This window comes from Hemitrygon akajei, unplaced genomic scaffold (assembly GCF_048418815.1).
Source record: "Hemitrygon akajei unplaced genomic scaffold, sHemAka1.3 Scf000132, whole genome shotgun sequence".
Taxonomy (NCBI): Eukaryota; Metazoa; Chordata; class Chondrichthyes; order Myliobatiformes; family Dasyatidae; genus Hemitrygon; species Hemitrygon akajei.
This window is the reverse complement of record NW_027332018.1, coordinates 400,212-410,233: the sequence shown is the minus strand read 5'-3', so window position 1 is coordinate 410,233 and position 10,022 is coordinate 400,212. Positions and strand designations below refer to the sequence as shown.

Genomic DNA, 10,022 nt, shown 5'->3' with positions numbered 1-10,022 from the left:
GTGCTGAGAAAAGGGAAAGGAAGGGGAGGATTCGTGGCCACAGAAAGGGTGTTCAGATTGCAGCCGTTGGAGCTGAACATGTGAGTTACCATATTTTGCTCCCTATCTAGGATTGGAGTCTGCTTAAACGCCGAAATCCATTGACCCACGACTAGTACTCAGAGACAGAGCAAGAATTCCTCCATACAATCCATTGCACACTCCTGGAAACATACACTGATTAACGCTCCCCTCCGCAACGATCCATGGCACACTGCCGTGGTCAAACACAGAGTGTAGCTCCCTCCACATTGTCCCAACAGACACTCGGAAATCTTACACGGAGTGAAGCTCCGTCCACACCGTCCCAACACAAACTCCCAAGGTCAGATAACCAGCGAAGCTCTCTAAATATTATCCCATATCTCTCCCGGGGTCAGACATGTGAAGTACCTCCCGCACCATCACAGCACACCCTACCGGAGTCAGCAAAAGTACGAAACCCTCTCCCTCCTCCGTTCTCCCCACTCACCAATACCTAGATTTTCGACTTTCCAGTAGTCTTGAACTGTGTGAGTCTCTCGGAGATGGTGTGTGTGTGTGAGCGGATTGGTGCTGCCGTTAGAGGAAGGAAGGGGAGGAGAGAGGAGGCCAGGGAAAGGGTGGTGAGAATGCCGACACTGATGCAAGTGGTGCGAAGCACATGACCGGCCTGTGCATGCAGAGTTGTGGAGAGATTCAGATCCTGGCGATCGATATCCATGGGACGGTGGGAGGTGAAACACCAGCCATCATCTCTCCATCATACTCCGCACAAATTGCCTGTGTCACAGAGTGGGAGGAGGGTGGAGGGACGACGTAGATGGGGAGCGTTTAGCGGGTGGAGTGTATCACCGAGATGGAGAGGGGCGTATATGTACGTACGGGATGATGGAGACGGCGAAGTGTACAGGAGGGGGTTTTGGGTCACGGAGACGGGGTTTCTTGGAACGCAGGGATGGTTGACGGAGAAGGGAGTGGTGTACTGGAGACGGGGAGTAGTGCAGGAAACAGAGAGTTTGACGGAGTTGGGCAGGACATTTTGCCGAAGGAGGGTGTTATGCATACGGGGTGATGTTTTCGATTGTTTTCGAATTACAGTGCAGGTTAACCTTCTCCAAATATGTCCTCTCTATCACACCCTCGGCTTCCCGAATGACCCTGAGTTCATCCAGTTCCATCTCTAACTCCTCAACGCGGAGTGTTAGAAGCTGCAGCTGGATGCACTTAAGACCATAAGACCATAAGACAAAGTAGCAGAGGTCGGCCATTCGGCCTTTCGTGTCTGCTCCGCGATTTATTTTACATGATCTGATCCATTCATCCATTTCGTCCCACTTCCCCCGCCTTCTCACCATAACCTTTGATGCCCTGGCTACTCAGATACTTATCAATCTCTGCCTTAAATACACCCAATGGCTTGCCCTGCACTGCCGCCCGTGATAACAAATTCCAGAGGTTCACCACCCCTCTGGCTGAAAAACAAAATAAGAACACCCCCCCCCCCCCCACCTTGAGAAACCACTTTGCCACATCCTCTCTGTCCATGCCTTTCAACAGTCGAAATGTTTCTGTGAGGTCCCCCCTCATTCTTCTAAACTCCAGGAGTACAGTCCCAAGAGCGATCAACTGTTCTTCATACGTTAACCCTCTCATTCCCGGGCTCATTCTAGTCATTTTTTTCTGAACTCTCTCCAACGTCCAGCGCATCCTTTCTTAAATAAGGAGTTTAAAACTGAACACAGTACTCCAAGTGAGTATTACCAGTGCCTTATAGAGCCTCAACATCACATCCCTGCTCTATAAATCTATTCCTTTAGAAACAGACAATAGTCCAATAGACAACAGGTGCCGGAGTAGGCCATTCGTCCCTTCGAGACAGCACGGCCATTCACTGTGATCGTGGCTGATCATCCACAATCAGTACCTCGTTCCTGCCTTCTTCCCATATCCCTTGCCTCAGCTATTTTTAAGACTTCTATTTTAACTCTTTCTTGAAAGCATCCAGAGAATTGGCCTACACTGCCTTCTGAGGCAGAGCACTGCATAGATCCACAACTCGCTGGGTGAAAAAGTTTTTCCTCAACTCCGTTCTAAATGCCGACTCCTTATTTTTAAACTGTGGCCTTTGGTTCTGCACTCCCCCATCACGGGAAAATGTTTCCCGCATCAAGCGTGTCCAATCCCTTAATAATCTTATATGTTTCAATCAAATCCCCTCTCATCCTTCTAATTTCCTGTGTATCCATCCCAGTCACTCCAATCTTTCAACACCTGACAGTCCCCGCAAACCCGGGTATCAACCTCGTGAACCTACGCTCCCTCAATAGCAAGAAAGTCCTTCCTCAATTTCGAGACGAAAACTGAACACAATACTCTCGGTGTGTTCTCACCCGGGCCCTGGGCAAACTGCAGAAGGATCTCTTTGCTCCTCTACTCAATTCCTCTTGGGTATGAAGGCCAACATGCCATTAGCTTTCTTCACTCTCTGCTGTACCTGAATGCTTACTTTCAATGTCTGATAAACAAGGACACCTAGGATCTCGATTTACTTCCCCTTTTCCTAACTTGACACCATACAGATAGTAATCTGCCTTCCTGTTCTTGCCATTAAAATGGATAACCTCATATTTATCCACGTTAAACTGCATCTGCCATGCATCTGCCCACTCAACCAACCTGTCCAAATCACCCTGCATTCTCCTAACATCCTCCTCATATTTCACACTGCCACCCTGCTTTGTGTCATCTGCAAATTTGCTAATGCTACTTTTAATCCCTTCACCTGAATCATTAATGTTTATTGAATATAGCTGCGGTCCCAGTACCAAGCCTTGCGGTACCCCACTAGTCACCACCTGCCATTCCGAAAATGACTTGTTAATCCCTACTCTTTGTTTTCTGTCAGCCAACCAATTTTCTATCCATGTTTGTACTCAACCCCCCAATACCATGTGCTCTAATTTTGCCCACTGATCCCTATGGACCCTATCAAAGGCTTTCTGAAAGTTCAGGTACACAACCCTGTCCATTTTCATAGTTGCATCCTCGATAATCTGCAGAAGATTAGTCTTTCGGGGTCAGACAATAGGTATGACGCCCCACCACCACACCAACCCAAGACACACCACCAGATCGAGACTGAGCAAGCCTCTCTCTCTCTCTCTCTCTCCTCGCTCCTCTCCTCTCTCTCTCTCTCCTCCTCTCTCTCCTCTCTCTCTCTCTCTCTCTCTCTCTCCTCTCTCCCTTTGTCTCTCTCCCTCTCTCTGTCTCTCTCTGTATGTCTCTCTCTTTCTCCTTTGAGAATGGGGTTCAAGCGGTTTGTGGAGGGAGCTTCACCTTGTCTGACCCCGGGAGTGTGTTATGGGACGGTATGGAGCAAGTTTCACTCTGTGCCTGACCCCAAGAGTGTGTGAGGGGGAGGAATCTTCCATCTGGGTCTGACCCTGTGGCTGTGTGATGGGACAATGTGCACCGAGTTTCACACTGTCTCTGACCCCAGTCTTGTTTGTTCGGACGGTTCAGTGGTTCTTGTCCCCTCTCCCTCCTCTCTCTCTCTCTCTCTCTCTCCTCTCTCTCTCCTCTCTCCTCTCTCTCTCCTCTCTCTCTCTCTCTCTCTCTCTCTCTCTCTCTCTCCTCTCTCTCTCTCTCCCTCTCTCCCTCTCTCTCTCTCTCTCTCTCTCTCTCTCTCTCTCTCTCTCTCTCTCACTCACTTGAGATTAGGAGCGGGGTAATGAAGGATGTTAACTCACTTTTCATGCTGGTCAACAGTTGGCAGATTAATTTGCTTTTGGGGACAGAGCTGTTGTAGTTGAGATTAGGGGGAATGTGGGATTTTACCTCACCTTTACTGCTGGTCAACGTCGGCAGAATAATTTGCTTTCGGGGACAGAGCTGCTGTGGTTGAGGATGCACGCATTCCTGAGACAGGTGGCCTGGCAGAGGTCCCGAAGGGAATTCGCGATTGTCCTGGATTCAAGGGTCGGATACAACTCAAGGCCTTTTAGTCGATATTGGCACCTGGTCCTGTTCATCTCCCAAGATATTGTTCCCCAAGAGTCTGGTAGTCTCGTTCGGAAGTGATCAGAGAGAGGCGAAACTCTGTCAAAAAGAAAAGAGAAATTTACAAATGTTTCAGAGGGCAAGGTAATGTTAGAGATCTAGAAGATTATAAGGCAAACTGTAAGGAGCGTAAGGTGGAAATTATGAGAGCCAGAAGTGGCCATGCAAAGTTTTGGTGGCAGGATTAAGGAAAACCCCCAGGCATTCTACAAGTACATGAGGAACAGGAGGATAAGACGTGAAAGAATAGGACGTATCAAGTGAGGCAGTGGAAAGGTGTGGATGTAACCGCAGGAAGTAGCAGAAGTACTTAATGAATACTTTGCTTCAGTATTCACTATGGAAAAGGATCTTGGTGATAGTAGTGACGACTTGCAACAGACTGAATAGCTTGAGATTGTGGATATTAAGAAAAAGGATGTGCTAGAGCTGTTGGAAATCATCAGGTTGGATAAGTCGCCGGGACCAGATGAGACGTACCCAAGGCTACTCTGGGAAATAAGGGAGGAGGTTACTGAGACTTTGGCGATTATCTTTGCGTCCGAGTCCATAGGACGCTCAAAGCAGCTGCGCAGGATGGCTCTGTGGTTAAGAAGGCGCATGGTGTATTGGGTTTAATTCATGGAACTGAATTTCGGTGCACAGAGGTAATGTTGCAGCTATATAGGACACTGGCCAGACCGCGCCGAGTACTGCGCTCAGTTGTTGTTTCCTCACTGAAGAAAGGATATGGAAGCCATAGAAAGACTGCAGAGGAGATTTACAAAGATGTTGACTGGATTGGGGAGCATCCCCGATGAGAATAGGTTGAGTAAACACGACCTTTTCTCCTTGGAGCGACGGATGGTTAGAGGTCACCTGATGGAGGTGTATAAGATGATGAGAGGCATTGATAGTGTGGATAATCAGAGGCTTTTTCCAGGGTTGAAATGTTTGCCACAAGAGGACACGGGTTTAAGGTGCTGGGGAGTAGGTACAGAGGAGATATCAGGGGTAAGTGTTAGATGCAGAGAGTGGTGAGAGTGTGGGATGGGCTGCCGCCAATGCTGGTGGAGGCGGATACAATATTCACTTTTAAGAGACTTTTGTATAGGTGCATGGAGCTTAGAAAAATAGAGAGCTATGTGCAAGCCTTGTAATTTCTAAGGTAGGGACATGTTGGGCGCAACTTTGTGGGCTGGGCATGTATTGTGTTGTAAGTTTTCTATGTTTCTATATTTCCACCCATAAAGCCTCACTTAGACAAGTTGTCTTGTCTGTTCTGACTGTGTTTTGTAGTTTACGTGTAAACCGTCTTCTATCTCTTCTGTAGAAATTTCACGTTCCTTGGAATAAACACAATGAATTTTCAAGTCCTCCCACCTGCACCGCAGCTTGAGCCACGTGCTGAACTGTATGGTCTTCCTGTGTCTGGACACACTGGGACGGGTGGTGGTCCTGTTCTTTAATTTAATAGCTAAATCCCTGACCTCACTCTGCAGAACCACCTCCCCATACATACCGATTTCATTGGAACATATATGGACCAGGACGTCGAGCCGCTCACTCACCCACTTAAGAATCACAGAATCTTTTTGCAATTGCAGTTAAGCCTCTTTCTATTGCACTTAAGTCAACTACATTATTTCAAGGTGTTAGGAGAGGGGTCATAGAAAATTCCCATTGAAATCCTCTCAATTCACATCTGACCCTGTCGTGCTCTCAACCCTCAAAATGTGTAGTCAATTTCGCTGCCACTGTACGTTCACATCAGTTCAGTTTTGGGCCCCGTTCATAGAAACCATCTATTTCTTCCCTCCACACTCGATTCACTTTTTAGACAATGGGGTTTGAATGGTCTTATGTGCATTAAGGATTTGTGCACTGAAAATATATTTAATAGTTTTGATAACCTGTGCAGAACATATGGCCTTCCGCATAATCATTTTTTTTTTCAATACCTGCAGATTCTCCACGTTGCCAAGGAAAATTTTTCCTCTTTTCCTGATCTACCACCTGCTATGTTGTGGGACAAACTCACTCATAGCTTTAATAATAAAGGGTTGATCTCTGTACGATACTCGCAGCTGATGTCTTTGGGTGTTCAAAATCTAAAGAAAACTACGACTAGCTGGGAGGATGACCTTGGTGTGGATCTGGCTGAGGAATATTGGGCAAAAGCACTGAATAGGGTTCATTCCTCGTCATCCTGTGCTAGACTCGGGCTCATACAATTTAAAGTTTTACACGGTACATTTAAGTAAAGCCAGGCGTGCTGACATATATCCTGGGACAGACGCTGTCTGTGACAGGTGTTCCTTCCCTCCGGCTGGTTTAGTGCATGCATTTTGATCTTGCCCTCGGCTTGATGGCTACCGGGCACTAGGTTTTAAAATTATCACTGAGGTTTTGTGGTTACACCGAGACCTTGCCCGCTTATAGTTGTATTTGTATTTGATGTTTTGGATTTAAATGCAAACCAGTCGGATATCATTTCACTTACATCGCTTTTGGTCCGTAGGAGAATCTTGCTGGTCTGGAAATCTGCCACTCCCCAATCTGCTGCTGCTTGGTTAGAGGACGTAACGTTTTATTCTGAAATTAGAAAAAGATTAAATTCACTCTGAGGGCGTCGGTGAGCAAGTTCTATTCGAAATGGGGGCCCTTCTTGTCATATTTTGGGAGTCTTAAGGAATTACCTACTAGTTGAGGGCATTTGATTGTACTTGGCAAGTTGCTTCCCTTTTAAAAGCATATGGTTTACCTCACAGGGTGGTTGAGGAATTTTAATATGAGTGTATTCTGGATCATGCGAGATGCTGTAGATGTGTGTGGGACTTCGTCTTGAAGTAGTGTGGCGGTATTGCTGTGAAATGTCGGTACTTGTATTTGTGAAGTGTTGTATTGTAAATAAATTAGCTGTCATTGTATGTTCGTGGAGGGCGGGTGAGGGGAGGTTTGTTTAGGGGTAAGATACAAAAGCAAAAAGGAGGAAAACGTAATCCATTATTATTCTGTACAGTGACCTTCCAAAAATAAAAAAAATATATATTACAAATAAAAAAAGAATCATAGAGTAGTAATGGTGTGCTGTGAAAAGAGGAAGGAAGGGGAGGAGAGTGTGGCCACAGAAAGGTTGTTCAGATTCAGCCGTTGGAGCAGAACGTGTGAGGCGCCATTTTCTTGCTCCCTATCTCTGAACTGAGTCTGTTTAAACGCCGAAATCCACTGACCCATGGCCAGGAGTCACAGACAGAGTGAGAATCCTTCCATAAAATCCGATCACACACTCCTGAAAACATACACTGAGTAACGCTCCCTCCGCAACGATCCATCACACACCCCCGGGATCATACACAGAGTGCAACTCCCTCCATATTGTTTCAACACACAGTCCGGTATCAGACACAGAGTGAGGCTCCGTCCACACCGTCCAAATGCACAGTCCTTGGGTCTGATAACCAGCGAAGCTCCCTAAATATTATCCCATCACACTCCCGGGGTCAGACATGTGAAGTACCTCCCGCACCGTCGCAGCACACCCTACTGGAGTCAGCAAAAGTGCGCAGCTCTCTCCCTCCTCCGGTCTCCCCACTCACCAATACCCAGCATTTCGGCTTTCCAGTAGTCTTGAATCGTGTGTGACTCTCGGGGATGGTGCGTGTGTGTGTGTGAGCGGACTGTGTGCTGCCGTTAGAGGAAGGAAGGGGAGGAGAGAGGAGGCCAGGGAAAGGGTGGTGAGTTTGCAGGCACTGATGCAAGTGGTGTGGAAGCACATGACCGGCCTGTGCATACAGAGTTGTGGAGAGATTCAGATCCTGGCGATCGATAGCCATGGTACGGGGGGATGTGAAATACAAGCCGTCATCTCTCCCTCACACTCCGCACAATTGCCTATATCACAGAGTAGGAGGAGAGTGGGGGTGGGCGACGTAGATGGGGGTGTTTAGCGGGTGGACTGGATCACGGAGATGGGGAGATTGGTACGTACGCGATGATGGAGACGGCGAAGTGTGCAGGAGAGGATGTGGGTCACGGAGACGGGGTTGCTTGCAGGCTAGGGATGGGTGACGGAGACGGGAGTGGTGTACTGCAGTCTGTGTGACGGTGACTGCGAATAGTGCAGGAGTAGGTTAACGGATGGGGGAGCGGTTTTGGAGAGGGAGGGTGTTATGCATACGGGGAGGACTGTATTCGTGTTACGGGTCAGTGCCTGACTCTGTGTTGGTATCGCTGAGTGGTGAGATCCTGCTGTGGTGCAGAGCCTGTCAGTGTGTCAGTGTCACGATGAGGGGCGTGTTCATGTCAGATGTGGGTTGTGGCCGAAACACTTTCAGTGTCCCATTGAAGGACATCTCCGTGTCACAGCGAGGGTTGTGTGTCTGGTTCATAGCTTATGCAAACGGTACTGCCCCGCCTGCAAACAAATCTCACTAATATCTGCCGTGTCAGGTTTAGAGAGACGTTGTCCCCTGACCTGAGCGCATCTGCCATTCAAACACAACTTCCTGCATTGAAACGTACGCAGCTCAGAACATGAGTCCCAGAAGGCTCAACCTTTTGCTTCTTGACTTTTTCAGAAGTCTTGACAACAACTGTCCCAACAACCTCTCAACTATCTGTAATGGCGTTCTTATTTACATGTCCTTGCAACTCTAGTTTATACCACCACTCTCCCCTTCTAATGGCAAACCTTACCGCTGGGATATTAGTTCGATTCCACTTCAGGTATAAACTGAGAAAATTGTTCATGGGAGAGGAGATGAAGGATCTGAGCAAGGTGGGGAAGGTGTGGAGCGGCCTCTAGGCAGGAGTCCGTGCTGCCCCCCCCCCCCCCCCAGTGTTCGCTCGGCAGAATACAATCTGTTTTGTGAACAATTTTAGAATGCAGTGACATTAAAAATGCCCAAGCTGTCTCAAGCTGCATAAGTGTGTGTGTGTGTGTGTGTGTGTGTGTGTGTGTGTGTGTGTGTGTGTGTGTGTGTGTGTGTGTGTGTGTGTGTGTGTGTGTGTGTGTGTGTGTGTGTGTGTGTGTGTGTGTGTGTTTCTAATTTTCTAATTTTGGACACACCTGCACACACATGAGTTTGGAGAACAGAGTCCCTTTTGCTGCTATATACTGGTGACGATAACGACCGCATACCATCGAGGAATCTCGTTCTCGTCCACAGTACCTTTTTTCCGTCCCCCGAACAATGAGAACCCTATCGATACAACTCGTCAGATTTCACCCGCCTCCCTGCTGAGCCACAGAACCATACTCAGTGCCAGAGACCTGACCGGCGAGACTTTCCCCTGCTTGGCCATTTGCACATCACTCCTCCTATCCAGATGTATCCAAGGGGGTTATCTGTTATTGAGCGGGTTGGCCACTAGTGGTCTCTGCACTGCTTCTGGCTGTTTAACCCCTTTCTCCTTCCAGTCTGTCACCCCAGTTTCCTGTATCCTACACCCTGGGTGAAATTACCTCTCTATATGTTCTCCCTGTCACCCCCTCAGCTTCCCGAATGATTCCCGTTCCATCATCCAGTTCCAGTTCCAACCCTGTAACGCAGATCATCACGGCGAGATGCGTGTGGGTGTCACGGTTTGAAGTCGCTTAGCGTCCGGTCCGGGCTGTGTCCATGTCATGGTGAGGGGTGTGTAGGTGTCGCAGTGACAGCTGTATGGCTCGTTCACTGCCTATGCTGTTTGTAAAGTTCTAGTACTTCGTGTTTAACAATCTATCGTCAAAGTCCGTGACTTAACACACCCCATTGTCTGCCCACTCGATGAGTTGAAATCTGTCTTTTGCTCCTCTTGCAGAGCAGTGAACGAAAATCACTTAACAGATCGACCCTTCGGCCCACAATGCTGTGATATACCAATTGTGTAAGTCACTTCTGACTGCACAACAACCATCTCCCTGCGTTCCCTGCACATTAACGTCCCTGTCAAAGAGGCACATGAACCCCTCTCTCCCT

At 48.0% G+C, this 10,022-nt stretch overlaps 1 long non-coding RNA gene across 1 annotated transcript; it reads right to left on the bottom strand.

Annotated features, from left to right (window-relative positions):
* Positions 1-3,877: 3,877 nt before the first annotated feature.
* Positions 3,878-7,747, bottom strand: LOC140723746 (uncharacterized). The gene is made up of 3 exons (XR_012097955.1): positions 7,659-7,747; positions 6,563-6,654; positions 3,878-4,119 (listed from the first exon to the last, which is right to left on the bottom strand). It is a non-coding gene; the product is annotated as an uncharacterized lncRNA (long non-coding RNA).
* Positions 7,748-10,022: the final 2,275 nt, after the last annotated feature.